Source organism: Neofelis nebulosa, chromosome 7, assembly GCF_028018385.1.
Source record: "Neofelis nebulosa isolate mNeoNeb1 chromosome 7, mNeoNeb1.pri, whole genome shotgun sequence".
In the NCBI taxonomy this organism is placed as follows: Eukaryota; Metazoa; Chordata; class Mammalia; order Carnivora; family Felidae; genus Neofelis; species Neofelis nebulosa.
The window spans coordinates 104,105,982-104,129,474 of record NC_080788.1 but is presented as its reverse complement, the minus strand read 5'-3'; the positions used below and the strand labels follow the sequence as shown (position 1 = coordinate 104,129,474).

The 23,493-nt window shown below is 38.1% G+C and overlaps 1 non-coding gene across 1 annotated transcript; it reads left to right on the top strand.

Moving 5' to 3' along the window:
* Positions 1–3,447: 3,447 nt before the first annotated feature.
* On the top strand, positions 3,448–3,508 carry LOC131518387 (U7 small nuclear RNA). Its single transcript, XR_009265067.1, has one exon. It is a non-coding gene; the product is annotated as a U7 small nuclear RNA (small nuclear RNA).
* The last annotated feature ends 19,985 nt before the right edge of the window (positions 3,509–23,493 follow it).

Here is a 23,493-nt window from a genome sequence, read left to right as displayed (position 1 = left end):
ATCATACCTAATGAAAAAAAAAACTCGATGGTTTCTCCCTGAGATCAGAAAAAAAAGGCAAAGTTGGTTCCATCTAGTTCAACATAGGACTTTCACAACTCTTATTCAACATGACAATGGAAGTTTTATGTTGCAATAGAGAAGAAAAGGAAACAAAAGGTGTACAAATTTAAAAGGAAAAAATAAAAATGTCTCTATTTGCAGATAACATGAGTATCTATGTAGAAAAACACAAAACAGAAAACCCTCCTAGAACAAGTGAACTCAGCAAGGTTGTAGGATAAAAGATCAATATAAAAAAAAAAAAATTGATCACATTTCTATATACTGATAATGACATATGGAAAATGAAATTAAAAACTCAACACCGTTTACAATCATGCCAAAGAAAATGAACACTCGAATGCAAATTTAATAAAACATGTGCAGAATCTATATGCTGTAAATTGCAAAATGCTGATGAAAGAAATCAAAGAAGACCTAATAGAACAGAGAGATGCCATGTCCATGGACTGAAAGACTCAACATAGGGACATCCAGGGAAGATCTAAAGCTCATCTTGTCTCATAAGTACAACTAGATAACACCTACATCAGTGTAAATGACACAGAAAATGATACAAAGACTGACAGACTCTCCACAGCTAAATGTGGAGAAGAGGCCACACTGACGAGGGTAGGAAGAGCAGAGATGTGGTCTGGAGTAAACTGACTGAGGGACTGTCACGGGGAGGGAGGGATACAGCAGGCATGGAGAGGGGAGAGAAACAGACACTCACACCAAACACCCCAGGTCTGGGGATCTTGCATGGGGAAGACAAATCTCCATAACATTTGGCTTTGATAACCAGAGGGGCCCAATTTCCTGAGTTTTTATAATCAGTGGGTCTTAACACCTAGAACTTTAAAAATAAGTAGGCTAGGCTCTGGGAGAGCCAGGAGGGCAACAGGAAACTGAGTCCCCACACTTAAAGAGCCAGCACAACAAACAGCTGGCTGGAACAGTATGGAAGCAGTAGTTTTTGAAAACCACCTGGGGTATATGGGAGGGAGCGTTATTTACTAATCTCAAGAGTATGTGCTAGAGGGGCAGGAATCTTTAGGAGACTTCTCCAGGAACAAAGGAGCTGGCAGGAACCATTTCCATCCCCTGCCTCATGGCCTTGATACATGGACACCTATGGGAACCAGCCTAGTGCCAACACTCTCCATCTAGCTTGCTAATAGCATGCTTCTCCCTTGTGTTCTCCTACAGACTTGCCCCCCAGCCCTGTGGCAGGAGTTTTCTAAAGTTTTCTAAAGGCTCCAGGTCCCCTCCTACAGCAGCCTGCTCAAACCTTGCTAATACCATATGCACATTTCCCTATGGACCTTCCCTCTAACACTCCCTTGGCCAGAGCCCATCCAAAGCAGTGCCACAAGCCTGGCAGTGTGCAAGCAGCCCTGACAGGGGCCAGCACCACTTCAAAGTGACTCCTGCCCCAGGGAGGGGGGGAAGATAAATGCACATACCAGTCTGACTGTGGCCCCAGCAGTAGCCTGGGGGCAGATACCCGGTCTGACTGCAGTCCCTGCCCATCATTGAAAGCTTCTCAGGAGACAAGACAGGGAGACTGTCCTGCAGTTTGGTGCTATTGCATCTCTGGCAAATCCTTGGTCTGACTCAACTCAAGCCCAAAGCAGCCCAAACAAGCCCATGAACAACACAGGGACCAAACCCTGCCCACAACAGGCAAAGAGAAACAATGCAGACAACTAGACTGAAGCCAAAAGTGGCGCAGCCACAGAAAGGCACATAGGACACACATAGACAGTACTGAAGCACCAGGTTCTGGTGAACAGGGAACATCACACCACAGGGCACTACAGGATCTCTTCTTCATAAGGCCACTGCTTTCAGGAGTAGGAGATGTAGCTGACTTTTCTAACACATAGAAACAGAGAGTTAGACAAAACAAGGAGATAGAAGGATATGTCCCAAATGAAAGAACAAGACAAAATCACAGCAAGAGACCTAAGTGAAATGGAAATAATGAATATGCCTAATAGAGAATTTGCATAGAGAATCATATACATACTCACTGGACTCGAGAAAAGACTGGAGGACCTCAGTGAGATCCTTAACAAAGAGATAGAAAACAAAACAAAACAAACAAAACAGAGATGAAGAACTCAGTAATTGAAATTAAAACTATACTAGATGGAATAAATAAGAACTAGAGGAAGCAGAACATATCAGTGACCTGGAGGATGGAGTAATGGAAAGCAATAAAGCTGAACAGGAAAGAGAAAATATAATAATAATAAATGAAAATAGACTGAGGAAACTAAGCAACACCATCAAGTGTAATAACATTTGCATTATAGGGATCCCAGAAGGAGAAGAGAGAGAAAAGGGGGTAGAAAATTTATTGAAGAAATAATAGCTGAAAACTTCCCAAATCTGGGGAAGGAAATAGAAATCCAGATCCAGGAGGCACAGAAAGACCCCAACAAAATCAACCCAAGGAGGTCCACACCAAAACATGTAGTAATTAAAACAGCAAAAAGTAGTGATAAAGAGAGGATTTTAAAAACAGTAAGAGAGGGGTGCCTGGGTGGCTCAGTCTTGATTTCAGCTCAGGTCATGGTCTCACGGTTCACGGATTCGAGCCCCACATCGGGCTCTGCACTGACAGTGTGAAGCCTGCTTGTATTCTTTCCCTCTCTCTGTCTCTCTGGATGTGCCCCTCCCTGTCTCCCCCCAAAGTAAATAAATGAACTTAAAAAAAATTCTTTTTAATTTAAAAACAACAAGAAAAAAGAAAACAGGTACCTACAAGGGAAATCCCACAAGGCTACCAGCTGATTTTTCAGCAGGAACTCTGCAGGCCAGAAGGGAGTGGCATGATATATTTGAAGTGCTGAAAGAAAAAAACCTAAGCAGGACTATCCAGCAAGGCTATCATTCATAAGAGAAACAGAGCTAAAGAGTGTCCCAGACAAATGTTAAAGGAATTCATAACCAATAAACCAGCCCCAGAAATCTTAAGGGGATTGAATACACTTATGATATGATGAGCACTGAGTAGTGTACAGAATTGCTGAATCACTGTATTGTTCATCTGTAACTAATACAACACTGTATGTTAGCTATACTAGAATTAAAATTAAAAAAAAAGAAAGACTCAAAATAGGAAACACATTAATTCTCCCCCAAACTGACATACAGTTCAAAAATCCTCAGCAAGATATTTTGCAGATACAGATAGAATGATTCTGAAATTTATATGAAAAGGCAAAGAAACTTGAGTATCTAAAACAATTTTGAAAAAGAATTAAGTGGGAGGAATCACTCCCACTCCACAGGCAAAAAACAACACAAAACAAAGAAAAAAAGAAGAACATTGGCTTAAGCCTTTTGTCTCCTACAAAAATCAACTCAAAATGAATCACAGACTTAAACATAAAATGTAAAAGTCCTTTTAGAATTTGTCTAGCAGGTTTTCAGTCACTATCAAAAGACCCCAGGATTGGTGGGGAGTGGGAGGGGGGGGAATATAAAACTATAAAACTTCTAGAAAAAAATAGGAGAAAATCTTTGGGATCTAGGGCCAAGCAAAGGATTCTTATACTTGCATAATCTTATACAAGAAAAAATTGGTAAGTGAGATCCCACCAAGAATAAAAATTTAGCTCTACAAAATACCCTCTTAAGAAGATGAAAAGTCAAGCCACAGACTAGGAGAAAATACTTGCAAAGCACATATCCAACAAAGGACCAGAACTTAGAATATATAAAAACTCAACATTAAAAAACAATCTAGTTAGAAAACCAGCAAAAGACATGCACAACATGTCATCAAAGAGGGTATACAGATGGCAAATAAGAACACAAAAAGATGTTCAACAATGTTAGCCATTAGGACAATGCCAATTAAGACCACAATAAGATACACTACACACCTTTCAGAATGGCTACAACAGAAAGCAGGAATAGTACCAAATATTGCCAAGGATGTAAAAACCTAGATCATCCGTAGATTGCTTCTTGGAATCAAAAATAAAACAGCCACTCTAGAAAACAGTTTGGCAGTTTTAAATAAAACTAAACATGGAACTACCACATGACCCAGCAACTGTACACTTGGGCATTTTCCCCAGAGAATAAAACCTTATGTTTATGTCAAAAGCAATATACAAGTTTTATAATAGCTTTGTTTGTAATAGCCCCAAACTGGGAACAATCCAGATGCCTTTCAATGGGTGAATGGTTAAACCAACTGTGGTACATCTATACTATGAATTGGTACTCCACAATAAAAGGATGAATTACTGGCATGCACAGCTTCCAAAGAATCTAAATTCATCTAAAGGAATTTAGGGTATTCCTAACACTCAGGGAATTATGCTGAGTAAAAACAGCCAACGCTAAAAAGTCAAGAAGAACTTTATGATTTTATTTATACAACATTCTTGACATAACAAAACTATAGAGTTGGAGAACAGGTTAGTAACTGTCAAGAGTCAGGGATGGGAGTTGGGAGGAGATACGCATGACTATGAAAGGACAATACAAGGGATCACGGTGGTGACAGAAATACTCTCTACCTTGACTGTATCAGTGAGATATCCTGGTTATGATAATGCAGTACAGTTTTGTAAGATGTTAACACTGGGAGAAATGGAGTCAAGGGCAGACAGGATCTCTCTATATTATTTCTTAACAAAGTATGTTAATCTAGAATTATCTCAAAATTAAAAATCTAATTTTTAAAAAAATCCTATATCTGGGTAACTTGATTCTTCTCTTTTTGTATTTTACCTGTATTTTTGCTTACAATTTTTTACAAGTTCCTTTGAAAATATTAGTTTATTTGTGCATTTAAGAGATATTACAAATATCTGATTATTTGACACAGTAATCCCAAGCTCAGAACATATCCTGAGAAAAAAATCCAAAATGCAGAGAAATTCATGTAACATTATTCATTAGCACAAAAGCCTGAAATAACTTTATACCCATCATCTAATGAGGGGTTAAATGAAATATATCCAAGTGGTGGAATATTCTGTAACCAGTAACAATGTTAACAACAACAACAACAACAACAACAAAAATCAAAGATATGTTAAGATGAAAATGTTTAATATAATGGTAAAAAACAACACAAAAATCGAAAATTGTACATTCAATATGATTTCAATAATCTACAGTGATATGAATAAAATAAGGGAAATACTCCAAATGTAACCACAATACTCTCTAGGTGATAGAATCATGGGTAAGTTTTATTCTCCTCTCCTATATTCTTTTTGGTTTTCCACAAGGAACTTACTTGTGGTATGGTCTTAGACTAGCTGTTATCCTTTCTAAGTCTTGGTATATTCACTCATAAAATGGAGATAATAATAGTACCTTCCACATATTTGGTATTACATGTAAAGTGCTTAACAGAGAACCCCATACACAATGACAGATAAATGTTACTTATTTGACAAGCATATGTGTGTAGTACTTGTAATGTATGAGGCACTATTCTAGATCTTTCCAAATATTAACTCATTTAGTGTCCATAACAAGCCTCTGAGGTGAGTCCTATTATTATTGAAGAGGAAACTGAGGCACAGAGAAATTAAATAATTTGCTCAAAATTATACAGCTCATAAATAGCAGAACCGGAGTCTGAACACAGACAGTCCGACTCCAAAGTCTGTAACTATCAATCGTTACACTATTTTGCTTTTGTTGGTTATTATTTTTTATGGCATAGAAGTAAAACCATGAGTCTGATCTAAAATAGTGGAAAAGGCAGAATTTTTCTAGAGATATATGGTTAATGACAACCAGCATGGGGAAAAGATGGTAAAGCAGATACTTTGCTCTACCAGAATGGTTATGTAGTTTGGAGTCCTATAGTTTAAACTGGATATCATTCCCCCAATTCTAACCTATATGGTCTTGCATAAATTACTTAATCTCTGTGGCACAAATTACATAATCTGCGAAATAATCTGTAAAAATGTATCTATACTTCAGATTCATTGGGAGGATTACTGGAAATAATACATGCAAAGTAACTCTATGTAGTACACACTCAACAAATGCTTGTTTCCTTTTCCTTTGTTAACATCGAAAACAGTGTTATTAAATAGGGCAGAACACATTCAGATAATCAAATCAAAATGTATGCCTCATGATAAATGGACCATCTCCTGATTATCACCAGCAAAATAAAATTGATGCATGGTATCTAAGTGGCTTAATGGACCATCTCTACTACCTAACACAAAGTTCCTGGAAAATGCCTAACTTACAGAGTGTGTAGTTATAGCATCCCTTGGAGCTTGAATACCCAGCATAAACAGCAAGTGGGTGACTCTTGGCAACACTGTTTACTTGATAAATACAGCAGGCATTATAAAAACATCCACTGGCAGAGTCATAGGACTTAACGTCAGAAGCAAATATACACCATCTGCTCTTTATGAAGCTTTATGAGCCAATAAAAATGGGGACAATAGATCACTGTATCAATATACAATCCCAATATAACAATAAGGCTCAAGAGATACTGGGATACAACATCTGGAGTAAAAGAAAGGGAGAATGATCAAGTACAACTAAACTATCTATAATAAATTCAAACTAGTAGTATAGTATTACTTATAGCTGGGGACAGATTGGCAGGGAACTTTAACCAAAGTTTTGTGATCTGTATGTTTCCTAGTCACAAGTCGGGGGAGGGGGTGACTTTCCCACACAAGACTTGCAGCTGATGGAAAATGGATTATCTGCCATAACACAAAACGTGTTTTACATTGATCATTTTTTTAACAGTCAAGAAATTTCATAGCCATGGTAATTAACAAAATCCTATATCTTGAAGTCTTGTATGCCAAATTTGTGAAAGTTGTCATGGAAAGAACATAGTCTTTGGAGTTAGATGGGGACTGGCCTACTGACTCCCCTCCTTACCATCAAGGTGACTTGGAGTAAGACATTTAAGCCCCTTTCATTCTCAATTTTATTCAGCTATAAAATAAAAAAATTACTTAACCATGGAGCATTGTTATAAAGATTACAGATTACATATGGAAAGGGCATATATCAGGTGCCTACTAAATCATAGCTGCTGTTAGCAGTAGTAGTATTCAACTTAAAGGAATGGAAAAGAAACTCTTTAAACATCAAGGAACAATATTTCCTGTGACAATATTTCAAAAAATGACACAAAGATCACCATCTTCCAAAACAAAAGTAGAATTAAAATGGAGTACTAAAGATGTTCAAATAACTCAGAAGGAGCAGGAAAGGAGAAACATAGGAACAAAAGACATGGAGAACAAACAAAAAAACAAATAATAAAATGGTTAACTTAAATCCAAACATATCAGTAATTACATTAATTTTACATGTACTTTAAAGATGAAGATTGTCACCTAAAAAGTAACAAAATAAAATCAACAACTTTATGTGTAATTTGAAATCTTACGTACAATGGATAATTTTCTAGAAAAACATAAGTATCAAAATTGCTTCAGGCTTTTAAAAACCCCAGTAAATGAATAATTAAGAAAGAAACAGTATCAACAATTAAAATTGCCCTCCCCTAAGATATGAGAAAATAAACTAATCTTTAAGGAAAAAATTAAACTAAATTAAATTAAAAAAATAAAGACGATGATTGTTAGAAGAAAAAATACAACTACCTGGCTTTATACTACGTATAAGAAACTCACTTCAAATATAGTGATACAAGAAGTGACACAAGAAATGATACAAAAGTAAAAGGATGAGAAAAGTTATATCATGTGAGCACTAATGAAAACAACAGTGATAAAGTGACCATATGAATATCATGCAAAGTAACTTCAGAGCAAAGAAAATTATCGGAGATAAGGAGGGACATTATGCAGTAATAAAGAGGGTCAGTTCACCAAGAAGACATACATTTCTCAATGTACATGCAGTTACCAACACAACCTCAAAATACTTGAAGCAGAAACTGACAAAATTGAAAGAAGAAATAGAAAAAAAAAAACCCATAATTATGTTTGGAGATTTCAACACTTCTCTGTAGATAATAGATAAAATTAGTAGACAGAAAATCAGTAAATATATAGAGTACTGAGTGCCACCAGTAAATCTAAAAATATTTAGAAAACAGTAACATTAAAATACATATTTTTTCATGTGCACATTGAATATTTATCATTTATTTAGAAATAAACCTTAACAAATTTAGAAGAATTGAAATCATGCAAGCAAGTTCTCTGAACATAACAGAATTAAACTAGAAATCAGTAATTGAAAGATAATAGAAAAATCCTCAAAACCATTTGCAAATTAAACAACACACTTGTAAATAATCAATCCCTGGTTCAAAGAGGAAATCTCAAGGAAATATTTTTTTTTAATTTAAACTGAGTAAAAGTGAAAAATGAAACACATTAAAATTCATAGGATGCCTCTAAAGCAGTTATAGGGAAATTTATAGCATTAAAAGCTTACATTAGAGAAGAAGAAAGGTTTCAAATAGATAAATCTGAGGTCCTACCTTAAGTAACTTGAAAAGAATAGCTAAATGAAACCATAGCAGGCTAAAGGAAGGAAATAATAAAGAGCAATAATCCATGAAATTGAAACAGAAAAACAAGAGAGAAAATTAGTGAAACAAATAGCTGATTGTTTGAAAAGATAAATAAAACTGATAGACCTCCAACAAGACACAAAGAAAAAAATAGAGAAGACACAAATTATCAAAACCAAGAATGAAAGAAGGGATATCATCACAGACACACAGACATCAAAAGGATAATAAGGGAATAGTACGAACTATGCCTATAAATTTGACAACTGACATGGAATGGACAAATTTTCCCCAAAACACAAATTAATCACAAGATGAAATAGATAACCTGAACAGTCCTATAACTATTAAGATATTGATTAATAGTTAAACACCTCCCCCCAAAAATAATCTTCAGATCCAGATGTCTTCTCTGGTGATTTCTACATTTAGATTTAAACATTTAACATTTAAACATTTAAACATTTAAACATTTTAAACATTTAAAAAGGAAATTATGCAAATTCTATAAATCTCTTTTAGAAAGTAAAAGAGCAGAGAACACTTCCCACCACATTATGAGGCCAGAGGCCATTACCCTGCTACCAAACCAGACAATGAGAATAAAAGAAAATTAAAGCAGTTAGAGAGGGAGGGAGCCAAACCATAAGAGACTCTTAAAAACTGAGAATGAACTGAGGGTTGATGGGGGGTGGGAGGGAGGGGAAAGTGGGTGATGGCCACTGAGGAGGGCACCTGTTGGCATGAGCACTGGGTGCTGTATGGAAACCAATTTGACAATAAATTTCATATTAAAAAAAAGAAAAGAAAAGAAAGACCAATATTCCTCATGAAAACATAGACACAAAATTTCTCAACAAAATATCAGTAAATTGAATCCAAGCAATACATAAAAAGAATAAAATACTATGACCCAGGGGGATTTATCCAGGGAATGTAAGTCTAGTTCAATTTTAAAATTTCAGCAATAGCCAGATTATGGAAAGAGCCTAAGTGTCCACCAACTGATTAATGGATAAAGAAGATGTGGTTTATATATTCAATGGAATACTACTTGGCAATGAGAAAGAATGAAATCACGCCATTTGCAGCAATGTGGATGGAACTGGAAGGTATTATGCTGAGTGAAATAAGTCAGTCAGAGAAGGACAGATATTACATGTTTTCATTCATATGTGGATCTTGAGAAACTGAACAGAAGACCCTGAGGGAACAGAAGGGGAAAAAAAAACAGATACAAACAGAGAGGGAGGGAGGGAGGCAAACCACAAGAGACTATTAAATACAGAGAACAAACTAAGGGTGGATGGAGGCATGGGGGAGAGGGAAAATGGGTGATGGGCATTGAGGAGGGCACTTGTTGGGATGAGCACTGGGTGTTGTACATAAGCCAATTTGACAATAAATTATATTCATAAAAAAACTATCAACTAGAAAAAAATAATAAAACTCAATCATGTGATCCATCATGTTGATGTCCTAAAGAAGTACCACATGATCATATCAATTGATACAGGAAAAGCATTTGAAAAAACTAACCACTGTGATAAAAACTCTCAGCAAACTAGAAATACAAGGGAACTTCCTCAACCTGATAAAAGGCATATGCAAAAACCCTACAGTTAACATCATATTTAATGATACAAGCTGAATGTTTGATACTAGGATAAGGCAAGGATGTCCACTCTAACTAGTCCTATTCACAGTCAGGAAACTTAGCCAGTGCAATTGGCAAATAAGTAGAACATGATATATCTACGCAATAGAATACACTCACCAAGAAGAAGGAACAAACTCTTAATGCATGCAACAAACTGGATAAATCTCAAAGGCATTACACTAAGGAAAGGAAACCAGTGTCAAAAGATTGTGTTCTATATAACTTCATTTATGTGACATTCTCAAAGAGACAAAACTATCATAATGGAGAATTCACCAATGCTTGTCAGGAGTTGTCGTGGGGGAAAGATGTGAGTAAAAGCACAACAGAATGTTTTGGGGTGGGGTGGTGCAACCATCTGTACCCTGAGTGGGGGTGCACATATTACATGGCTTAAAAATCCACAGAACTATATATATTAAAAAAGTATATTAATTTAAGAAATATTTTTTAAAAACAGAAGAACATCAAATTGGTAGCATCATTTTGACCCAATTCCTTTGGGTTCAATAACTGTATTACAATGACAATGCTGTGAGTGTCCAGAATCAAAATGCAGACTTGGATACAACATAATAGTGTGGACATGCACTTGACTGAGTTATACTTCCTGGCCTACAGCAAAGAGGCAGATCACAATCCTTACTCAGTATTTGTTTACCTTAGAGAATTTTATAGCAGGAGTCTAATTTATCATAAGTAAGACTGCCTGTCTACATGGCTACTCCTTAATGATATGACTTGCCAAATCAAATCAGATTTTATGATCAATATTCTTCATAACAGAGTGAATCCAGGTTAGCCAAAAGAGTCGGTCTTCCTCAATCTACTAAATTTTATTTGCTAGGTTTTATTCTCCAAAAACTGACTGTTTATTAATAGACATCTATAATACAAATGATCAGAAACTCCGTGTCCAGATATCAACTACAGCCCACTGTCTCCATTAGTACTTTCACTATGCCAGAATGTAATTGGACTTAAGAGCTTATGTCTGCCAACTTTTTCTAAATATAGTGCTTTCAAGCTTTATACAAAATGTGATGCTTGGGCAGTTAGTACTTTGCTTTCTCTTGCTTGGAAATCATTGACAGGTATGGGAGAAAAATCTTTGAGCAGAGTAAAAGCAAACTGATATTGAAAAGGCTCTAGAATAGTATCATTTCCAGAGACAATTACTCATTCATTTATTCAGTCATTCATTTATTCCACTAGGTCCAAGTAATTGGACCTAGTAGTAATAATGCAGATTGGAAGAAGTAGATAGGTTTTATTTTTTTTTTTTCATATACTTTTTTATTTTTATTATTTTTTTTTAATTTTTTTTTTATTTTTATTTTTATTTATTTATTTATTTATTTTTTAATATATGAAATTTACTGTCAAATTGGTTTCCTTACAACACCCAGTGCTCATCCCAAAAGGTGCCCTCCTCAATACCCATCACCCACCCTGCCCTCCCTCCCACCCCCCATCAACCCTCAGTTTGTTCTCAGTTTTTAACAGTCTCTTATGCTTTGGCTCTCTCCCACTCTAACCTCTTTTTTTTTTTTTTTTTCCCTTCCCCTCCCCCATGGGTTTCTGTTACGTTTCTCAGGATCCACATAAGAGTGAAACCATATGGTATCTGTCTTTCTCTGTATGGCTTATTTCACTTAGCATCACACTCTCCAGTTCCATCCACGTTGCTACAAAAGGCCATATTTCATTCTTTCTCATTGCCACGTAGTATTCCATTGTGTATATAAACCACAATTTCTTTATCCATTCATCAGTTGATGGACATTTAGGCTCTTTCCATAATTTGGCTATTGTGGAGAGTGCTGCTATAAACATTGGGGTACAAGTGCCCCTATGCATCAGTACTCCTGTATCCCTTGGATAAATTCCTAGCAGTGCTATTGCTGGGTCATAGGGTAGGTCTATTTTTAATTTTCTGAGGAACCTCCACACTGCTTTCCAGAGCGGCTGCACCAATTTGCATTCCCACCAACAGTGCAAGAGGGTTCCCGTTTCTCCACATCCTCTCCAGCATCTATAGTCTCCTGATTTCTTCATTTTGGCCACTCTGACTGGCGTGAGGTGGTATCTGAGTGTGGTTTTGATTTGTATTTCCCTGATGAGGAGCGACGTTGAGCATCTTTTCATGTGCCTGTTGGCCATCCGGATGTCTTCTTTAGAGAAGTGTCTATTCATGTTTTCTGCCCATTTCTTCACTGGGTTATTTGTTTTTCGGGTGTGGAGTTTGATGAGCTCTTTATAGATTTTGGATACTAGCCCTTTGTCCGATGTGTCATTTGCAAATATCTTTTCCCATTCCGTTGGTTGCCTTTTAGTTTTGTTGGTTGTTTCCTTTGCTGTGCAGAAGCTTTTTATCTTCATAAGGTCCCAGTAATTCACTTTTGCTTTTAATTCCCTTGCCTTTGGGGATGTGCCGAGTAAGAGATTGCTACGGCTGAGGTCAGAGAGGTCTTTTCCTGCTTTCTCCTCTAAGGTTTTGATGGTTTCCTGTCTCACATTCAGGTCCTTTATCCATTTTGAGTTTATTTTTGTGAATGGTGTGAGAAAGTGGTCTAGTTTCAACCTTCTGCATGTTGCTGTCCAGTTCTCCCGCACCATTTGTTAAAGAGACTGTCTTTTTTCCATTGGATGTTCTTTCCTGCTTTGTCAAAAATGAGTTGGCCATACGTTTGTGGGTCTAGTTCTGGGGTTTCTATTCGATTCCATTGGTCTATGTGTCTGTTTTTATGCCAATACCATGCTGTCTTGATGATGACAGCTTTGTAGTAGAGGCTAAAGTCTGGGATTGTGATGCCTCCTGCTTTGGTCTTCTTCTTCAAAATTACTTTGGCTATTCGGGGCCTTTTGTGGTTCCATATGAATTTTAGGATTGCTTGTTCTAGTTTCGAGAAGAATGCTGGTGCAATTTTGATTGGGATTGCATTGAATGTGTAGATAGCTTTGGGTAGTATTGACATTTTGACAATATTTATTCTTCCAATCCATGAGCAGGGAATGTCTTTCCATTTCTTTATATCTTCTTCAATTACCTGCATAAGCTTTCTATAGTTTTCAGCATACAGATCTTTTACATCCTTGGTTAGATTTATTCCTAGGTATTTTATGCTTCTTGGTGCAATTGTGAATGGGATCAGTTTCTTTATTTGTCTTTCTGTTGCTTCATTGTTAGTGTATAAGAATGCAACTGATTTCTGTACATTGATTTTGTATCCTGCAACTTTGCTGAATTCATGTATCAGTTCTAGCAGACTTTTGGTGGAGTCTATCGGATTTTCCATGTATAATATCATGTCATCTGCAAAAAGCGAAAGCTTGACTTCATCTTTGCCAATTTTGATGCCTTTGATTTCCTTTTGTTGTCTGATTGCTGATGCTAGAACTTCCAGCACTATATTAAACAACAGCGGTGAGAGTGGGCATCCCTGTCGTGTTCCTGATCTCAGGGAAAAAGCTCTCAGTTTTTCCCCATTGAGGATGATGTTAGCTGTGGGCTTTTCATAAATGGCTTTTATGATCTTTAAGTATGTTCCTTCTATCCCGACTTTCTCCAGGGTTTTTATTAAGAAAGGGTGCTGGATTTTGTCAAAGGCCTTTTCTGCATCGATTGACAGGATCATATGGTTCTTCTCTTTTTTTTTGTTAATGTGATGTATCACGTTGATCGATTTGCGAATGTTGAACCAGCCCTGCATCCCAGGAATGAATCCCACTTGATCATGGTGAATAATTCTTTTTATATGCTGTTGAATTCGATTTGCTAGTATCTTATTGAGAATTTTTGCATCCATATTCATCAGGGATATTGGCCTGTAGTTCTCTTTTTTTACTGGGTCTCTGTCTGGTTTAGGAATCAAAGTAATACTGGCTTCATAGAATGAGTCTGGAAGTTTTCCTTCCCTTTCTATTTCTTGGAATAGCTTGAGAAGGATAGGTATTATCTCTGCTTTAAACGTCTGGTAGAACTCCCCTGGGAAGCCATCTGGTCCTGGACTCTTATTTGTTGGGAGATTTTTGATAACCGATTCAATTTCTTCGCTGGTTATGGGTCTGTTCAAGCTTTCTATTTCCTCCTGATTGAGTTTTGGAAGAGTGTGGGTGTTTAGGAATTTGTCCATTTCTTCCAGGTTGTCCAATTTGTTGGCATATAATTTTTCATAGTATTCCCTGATAATTGTTTGTATCTCTGAGGGATTGGTTGTAATAATTCCATTTTCATTCATGATTTTATCTATTTGGGTCATCTCCCTTTTCTTTTTGAGAAGCCTGGCTAGAGGTTTGTCAATTTTGTTTATTTTTTCAAAAAACCAACTCTTGGTTTCGTTGATCTGCTCTACAGTTTTTTTAGATTCTATATTGTTTATTTCTGCTCTGATCTTTATGATTTCTCTTCTTCTGCTGGGTTTAGGCTGCCTTTGCTGTTCTGCTTCTGTTTCCTTTAGGTGTGCTGTTAGATTTTGTATTTGGGATTTTTCTTGTTTCTTGAGATAGGCCTGGATTGCAATGTATTTTCCTCTCAGGACTGCCTTCGCTGCGTCCCAAAGCGTTTGGATTGTTGTATTTTCATTTTCGTTTGTTTCCATATATTTTTTAATTTCTTCTCTAATTGCCTGGTTGACCCACTCATTCGTTAGTAGGGTGTTCTTTAACCTCCATGCTTTTGGAGGTTTTCCAGACTTTTTCCTGTGGTTGATTTCAAGCTTCATAGCATTGTGGTCTGAAAGTATGCATGGTATAATTTCAATTCTTGTAAACTTATGAAGGGCTGTTTTGTGACCCAGTATATGATCTATCTTGGAGAATGTTCCATGTGCACTCGAGAAGAAAGTATATTCTGTTGCTTTGGGATGCAGAGTTCTAAATATATCTGTCAAGTCCATCTGATCCAATGTATCATTCAGGGCCCTTGTTTCTTTATTGACTGTGTGTCTAGATGATCTATCCATTTCTGTAAGTGGGGTGTTAAAGTCCCCTGCAATGACCACATTCTTATCAATAAGGTTGCTTATGTTTATGAGTAACTGTTTTATATATCTGGGGGCTCCGGTATTTGGCGCATAGACATTTATAATTGTTAGCTCTTCCTGATGGATAGACCCTGTAATTATTATATAATGCCCTTCTTCATCTCTTGTTACAGCCTTTAATTTAAAGTCTAGTTTGTCTGATATAAGTATGGCTACTCCAGCTTTCTTTTGGCTTCCAGTAGCATGATAAATAGTTCTCCATCCCCTCACTCTCAATCTAAAGGTGTCCTCAGATCTCAAATGAGTCTCTTGTAGACAGCAAATAGATGGGTCTTGTTTTTTTATCCATTCTGATACCCTATGTCTTTTGGTTGGCGCATTTAATCCATTTACATTCAGTGTTATTATAGAAAGATACGGGTTTAGAGTCATTGTGATGTCTGTATGTTTTATGCTTGTAGTGATGTCTCTGGTACTTTGTCTCACAGGATCCCCCTTAGGATCTCTTGTAGGGCTGGTTTCGTGGTGACAAATTCCTTCAGTTTTTGTTTGTTTGGGAAGACCTTTATCTCTCCTTCTATTCTAAATGACAGACTTGCTGGATAAAGGATTCTCGGCTGCATATTTTTTCTGTTTAGCACACTGAAGATATCGTGCCAAGCCTTTCTGGCCTGCCAAGTTTCAAAGGAGAGATCAGTCACGAGTCTTATAGGTCTCCCTTTATATGTGAGGGCATGTTTATCCCTTGCTGCTTTCAGAATTTTCTCTTTATCCTTGTATTTTGCCAGTTTCACTATGATATGTCGTGCAGAAGATCGATTCAAGTTACGTCTGAAGGGAGTTCTCTGTGCCTCTTGGATTTCAATGCCTTTTTCCTTCCCCAGTTCAGGGAAGTTCTCAACTATAATTTCTTCAAGTACCCCTTCAGCACCTTTCCCTCTCTCTTCCTCCTCTGGGATACCAATTATGCGTATATTATTTCTTTTTAGTGTATCACTTAGTTCTCTAATTTTCCCCTCATACTCCTGGATTTTTTTATCTCTCTTTCTTTCAGCTTCCTCTTTCTCCATAACTTTATCTTCTAGTTCACCTATTCTCTCCTCTGCCTCTTCAATCCGAGCCGTGGTGGTTTCCATTTTGTTTTGCATTTCGTTTAAAGCGTTTTTCAGCTCCTCGTGACTGTTCCTTAGTCCCTTGATCTCTGTAGCAAGAGATTCTCTGCTGTCCTGTATACTGTTTTCAAGCCCAGCGATTAATTTTATGACTATTATTCTAAATTCACTTTCTGTTATATTATTTAAATCCTTTTTGATCAGTTCATTAGCTGTTGTTATTTCCTGGAGATTCTTCTGAGGGGAATTCTTCCGTTTGGTCATTTTGGACAGTCCCTGGAGTGGTGAGGACCCGCAGGGCACTTCCCCCGTGCTGTGGTGTATAACTGGAGTTGGTGGGCGGGGCCGCAGTCCGACCTGATGTCTGCCCCCAGCCCCCCGCTGGGGCCACAGTCAGACTGGTGTGTGCCTTCTCTTCCCCTCTCCTAGGGGCGGGATTCACTGTGGGGTGGTGTGGCCCGTCTGGTCTACTTGCACACTGCCAGGCTTGTGGTGCTGGGGAGCTGGCGTATTAGCTGGGGTGGGTAGGCAAGGTGCACGGGGGCGGGAGGGGCCGGCTTAGCTCGCTTCTCCTTAGGTGATCCGCTTCAGGAGGGGCCCCTCTTCCGTGGGCCTCTCGTCTGCGCTTGGCTCCGGAGACTCCGTTCTGCTAATCCTCTGGCGGTTTTCTGGGTTCTTTAGGCAGGTGTAGGTGGAATCTAAGTGATCAGCAGGACGCGCGGTGAGCCCAGCGTCCTCCTACGCCGCCATCTTCCGGAACTAGAAGTAGATAGGTTTTAAATCCACTTTGGATGTAGAGTCAAGATTTGCTGATAAATAACACATAGGGAGAGTTGAAGGAAAGAGGAAAATCAAGCATAACTCCTATACTTTTGGCTTGAACAACTGAGAGTTTGGTCGTGCCATTTACTGAGAGGGTTAACACTAGAGGAATATTAGGTTTGTGAGAGAAAGAAACTCAGTTTTGAACACATTATGTTTAAGAAGTCGGACATTCTAATGGGAAGAAATGGCAAGTAACTGGATATGTGAGTAAGAAGCACAGGGCATAGGTCTAAGTTAGACTTAACCAGGGAATATATTAAAATATCAGAAAAAAAAGTATGAGTAGGAAAAAAAAGAGCACAGGACTGAACTCCAAGGTGTGCCAACATTTAGAAATTAAGTATGGGAGGAGTAACCAGCAAAAGAGGTTGAGAAAGAATGGCCAGTGATGTTGGAGGAAACGCAGGAAAATCTAGTGCTTTCAAAGCCGAAAGTGTTGGCAGATGAAGAGGATGATCAACCAGCTAACAACTGGAGTGGCTGATGCTGCTCAAAAGTTCAATCAGATGAGGGCAGAGAACAGTCCTCTGGATTGGCAACATGGAAGACATTGACAACCTTTAAGGAGATCAGTTTTAGTGAAAGGAAACCAGTTTTAGTGGAGTGCTGGCACAGAAACTTGCCTAGAGTTACAGTACAGATAAGAAGTAAAGAAGCAGAGATAATAAATGTAGATCATGCATTCCAAAAGTTCAGCTATTCAAGGAAGCAGACAAGTGGGGTCAAAGGAAAGTTTTTCAACATGCAAGATCTTAGAGAATATGTATATGCTGATTGGAACTGCCAGCCAAGAGAGTGAAGCTGGTGATGTAGGAGAGAGTGGAGGCAAAAGAAGGAACAGAGTTGTTAAGAAAGAGGCAGGTGATCTTTGATAGGAGGGAAGGCAAAGATTAGTACATGTACCTAGTTAATCCTTGCAAGGCAATAATTAGGATACAGTACCTATAATGTGGCTCCCCAGATTAAAGACTATGTGTAACACCCAGCCTGGAAAGGGTCCACTCTTTTCATCTCATGCCATTGTGCTATCTTGAGGGCAGCTGGCCCAATAAGCCCAGTATCCCTCCCTCCAAAGGGTAGTAATTGGATGAGGAAGGGAGGCACATTCAAGAAAATCTGTCCCACTGTGTACTCTGTTTCATGCAATGGATCAGGAAACTGATTCTATGTGAATAATATAATGCTACCAGAGGTTTTTTCTCTCCACCTAAAACTCTATGGAAACTTAGAGGAGACCATAGTTTAGCTTGTAGCATACCTACCAATGAAATCTATCAGCAATACAGGAAGATTTACACGTAAGAATGGACTGTTTCAAATATGTTGGTGGTAATCTTGGGCTGGCTTGGTTGTGAGGTATGCTGAGATTGCTATGGTGGACAAACTTGAAACTGGGATATAAGTTTCCCCATAAGGACAAGAGAACTTAAAAAAAAAAAAGGCTATAGCTTCCCAGGCACACAGCACCTTCAGATTTTTAAAGAAATATCCCTTTAGGTAGCAGATTAAATCCAGGCATCACCTATGGGTGGAGTTTCACTCTGATAGCATCCCAAAGGTGGTTCTTATTGCTATGTTCAATTACAGGGCTGGACTACACCCACAGAATGAACATTGCAGATCTACAGCTGAGCAGGAGTTTGGCAAACAGGAACTGATGTTGACTTGACATAAGCCACCAAGAGCACCGTGCCAGGATCCAGGGCTATATGCACCAGTTACTTCCATGGAATCCTATGAGATCTCGGTAGTGAATACTGGCAATGAATTTAAGCTTGTTGGACAATGCTGCTGACTCTACAGAGATTTCTTTTTATCCCTCACCACCCTTCAACTACAGTTAAGCCCTGATAAGAATTTGTTTTTACTAAGTGAATTTAGAGTTATTTTTTGCTGGAGAACTGGGTGGCCTTTTCTACCAAATTGAAAATAGGCATTCTCATTTTACCATAAAAATTTATACACACACACTCACACACACACAAACACACACACACACACACACACATACACACACACACACCAACTAGCAATGTATTGAAAATATTGAAAATAGGCCAGAATATATTCTAATTTAGGGTGTAGGAACAGAGCAGGGAGCTATCATGTAATCAAATATTTTGACTTGTAAACCTCACCAAATCTCTTACAGAGTCATTAAGAAATTTCTGTAAACTCACAAGAATGCCTCCAGAGACACACCAATGACAGTATGCACACAATTATAAGTCACTTAGCAGAGTCAGCATCTCTCTGACCATGAACACTAGACCCAAGATTAAACACCATTCCACATTAGGACGATCCTAAAAGCAGCTGGGATCTTCCACTGGCTTCAGAGCTGAAGCTATTGCTGAATGCATCCTGTGAGGTACCACAGAGCTCATGCTCAAGCAATTCTACATGTTTTTAGGGACCTCAAAATGACATCAAGTTTCATCCCTAACTGAGTGAGGCTAAAATAACTTTCTGTTTGCAGAACCTACTACAGATCTTACATTTTCCTTCTTGAGTTTCTTAACCCTCCTTGGTGTTAAATTTCATTTGTGGTTGGTATATGGTTCTTTCTTGGTAAATCACTTGGTAAAATTGTGTCCCAAGAGCATTTTTTTTCCCTCCCTGGCAATCTCTCAATGGCTACTCTTCTCTAAAAGTCTTTGTCCATTTCTCTCTCCCACAAACTGAAGACCTACTAGGAGATACAGAAGAACCATTTTCTCTTGGCTAAAACTTGAACTTATCATACGCATTACATGTGTGCCCTTACATAAAGTTTTCTCTATGTGGCAATTTACTATATTAGGAGTAACTCATGTTCAACTTTCCCAGGACTTTTGATGAAGATTAAGGAAGAGATGATAGTGGGCTAGAGCAGGGAAGAACACTGAGAAATATGGTTTATCCACATTGACACTGCTAGTTTGCCCTAGAAAGGCAGAAACAATGACTGAGACCAGGGTCTGAAGACTGAGACTCACAGGTACAGCAAGGACTAAATATTAGAAGAATAGAAATCAGGACGTGTGTGCTGCTGACCATGGTCCTGAGAAATATTTGCCTACTAGACCTTATTACTTTGGCTAATCCTGAGATACCGGTGACTCTTATTCAACTCTCTTCAGGATTTCTGAACCAGGTGAGAGAAGAAGCAGTGGTGGGAGGGAATGGAGAGGCTCTTGGAAAGGCATAGTTATTAACTGACTCCCAGGGAGGAAGAAAAGACTTTCTGGGCAATATTTTCAATGAACCGTAATTGCCAAGAAAGAAACCACCAACTAAACTTAAAAATCAAAATTTGAGAGTGACTAAGAAATTTGGTACTAGAAGATGAAAGGCAGTGAGGAAAGACACGAACAAAAAAAGAATTATCAAAAGATGAGCAGAACGTCAGCTATGCAGAATTGCCATATTGTGAGTTGAATTATACCAACATTTCCCTCAGCCCTCTATGTTATCTTCTTGTGGGATCTTATCCATTACCATGGCTTCAATACCATATAATGCTGATGACTCCAATTATATATTTACCTGTGATTTTTCCCTTTGATCTCCAGAACTTAATATCCAACTGCTTACTTCCTACATCTACTTGGAAGATTCCTAAGATATAAATCCCCCTACCAATGTGCCACTAGGGAGAGAACAATTCACAGTCCATTAAAAAAAAAAAATGCTTCAGTAAGATAAATACAGTATCATACAGTATAAGCCTCAGGCAAATATTCAGGACAAAGAAACATGGATGTGAGACATGGTGGGGGAATTTATTTGGAGAAGACAATGAGTGAGGAGACTGACTCAAACAGAGGCATTTCCTACTAATGGCAACTACAAATAAAAGCAGTTCTTTTCTAAATACCCTATAGAAAGAACTGCTGGCCAGGCATCTGTATTCACATATTTCATGAATAGGAAAAGTGTAAAACAATGATAATAAATAAGATTCTCAAATCCATAAACTCAAAGATGAAAGGAAATACTGAAGGTAACTCATATATACTTATAAATCCAGAAAAGTGGCGATGGATTCTTCAAGGTCCAGAGCCTCAGAGTTCTAGAACCAAGATTTGAAGAATACTATCTTAGAAGAAGTAGAAGTGAGTATTACTTTACACAGTGGGTAGTAAACTTATGGAATTCTTGGCTCTAGAGGTAACAGAGGCCAAAAATATAAACCAAACTGAAAATTATCTGGATCCTTTCCTTGGTGGAGACACCATAATAAGGGACTTTTATTTTGGGTGAACACAATTAGCCTTGTAAGGCTGAAGCCCTAGAGAGATATGTTTTTCCATCTTGGTGTCACTTTCTGCCTAAATCTACCTCCTGGAAAAGCCAGGACCTCTTAAGCCTCAGATAAATGCAGAGGTGAGACAAGACTTCCCATAGGTTACACAACATGAAGCTGATAGAGATCTGAATGTCAACATCTTGAACTAAAACCAGAATTGAGATAACCTGGTATCACACATGGAGTAACACAATGGCATTTAGTGGCAGAACGAGCAAGTTCAGAAGAGAGGAAGGAGGTGGTGACTGGAGAAATGTCTCATGAAACAGACACAGAAGTTTCTGTAGGGACAAGAATTTGGCCGTGGGTGAGGCTCAGGCTGTTATGAGCACAACCCATGGTAATGCCCCTTCAGAGAAAATGTCTGCTGATGGACCAGTGACCTTTCCATGTGCTTTTGGGACCTTAGAACATGAAATACAACAGACATACATTATAACGTCTTCTAGAAATACATTCTAATATGAAAAGAGTGGAGTGTGTCATGCTTGTGCACGTGCTCATGTGCACACACACACACACACACACACACACACACTCCCATGAAGTTTTTATTAGTGCCAAAAGCCAAGAAGGGAGGAGGAAATGAATCCTTTGAACCAAGAACTGAACAAAGTTTTTCACAATATGTCATGCACATGAGAATTTAATGAGTCACAAATTCCAGTGGGTATTTTTTCCCTCAATTTTCCAGTTTGTTCTATTTTGCAAATATTTGTACTCAAATGATAATGTGACTTTTGTTGTACAGCCACACTGACTCCCTCATGAAGAGCTTTATTTTGAGTCAGAAGACATCTGCTAAATTGAGATTTACAAAGAACTTAATAAATATAAACATAAATAGATGAGCTCTGAATATTATATTCTGAGCATTCACTTCCTTATGTACTTGCAAATTATACACAGCATGCAAAGCATCTTAAAAGAGAGATGCATAAATCTCCTTAGAATCTCTTCCTCTGAGCACCTTGGAGATGTTCTTTCATCCAAAGCCGTTAATTAGGGAGGTTAAACACTGCCTTCTTCATACGCAGGCTTTGTCTCTACAGGCTGTTGATGCAGAATGTGGGGAAAGACTAAGCAAGTGCATTTGAGGATTATGACAATTGATGATTGACATCAAGGATCCATAATATATTCCAGACACACATTTCAGTCAAGTCTAGCACTGGACAGGATACAGTACAGTACAAGCCAAAATCCTTGGGAACATCATATTCCCAGGGAGCAGGCTGTTTTATGATTTTCAGGCTCATAAGTGAATCAGAATTGGCCTCATTGCTTTGCTTCTGAAACCGTTACTTGGCACTGTCACAGTGACAAACCAATGGCCTAAAATGCAATTAGCTATTATGCATCCTTGTTAAGCAACAGCCTGCTTGCCCCTGGCATTGCATGTGAGATTCAGTTAACGTGGTACGCCTAGCTGTCAGGCAGGTCCCAGTGCAGATGAGATAAGCAACTCACTTTAAACAAGGCATTTCTTTGCAGACTCCAAAAACCATTGGGGGAAAAAAAAAAACAAAAAACTTTTCCTGCCAAATTAAAGAGAAGTTTTATGACATGATATAAATGCAGTGTTGAAGAGGTTCTAGACTCCCTCTGGAGCTGTGTAATATTTTAATAATATTTATCATTTATCTCCTGTGGCTAGAATGGTAGAGAGGGTCAAAAAGGCACAGCATATAAATTGGTTTCTACAGCCTTTGATAAAAAACTGTTTGCATTACATCATTTTAGTGGCTCTTGAATTCTGACTGAGGACATTAGTTGGTTCTCTGAAACTGACGGCATCTCCTTAGGGGATAAAGCCATAATATGGAAAACTCTGCATTCCCTGCCCTTCCCTTGCAAATTCAAGTCCTGGCAAAAGGAAAGACATCAGTTTCACCATCTCTCTGCAAATGCATGACTATGATAATGACAATGACCAATGCCTCATCACTCAATAAGGTATTCTATTAATTCAGAGGAGCCAGAGTATCAGATGCAAATGAAGTAAGTGTCCAGTGGTCCTATACCCCACCATGATTCCTATTTCTCTC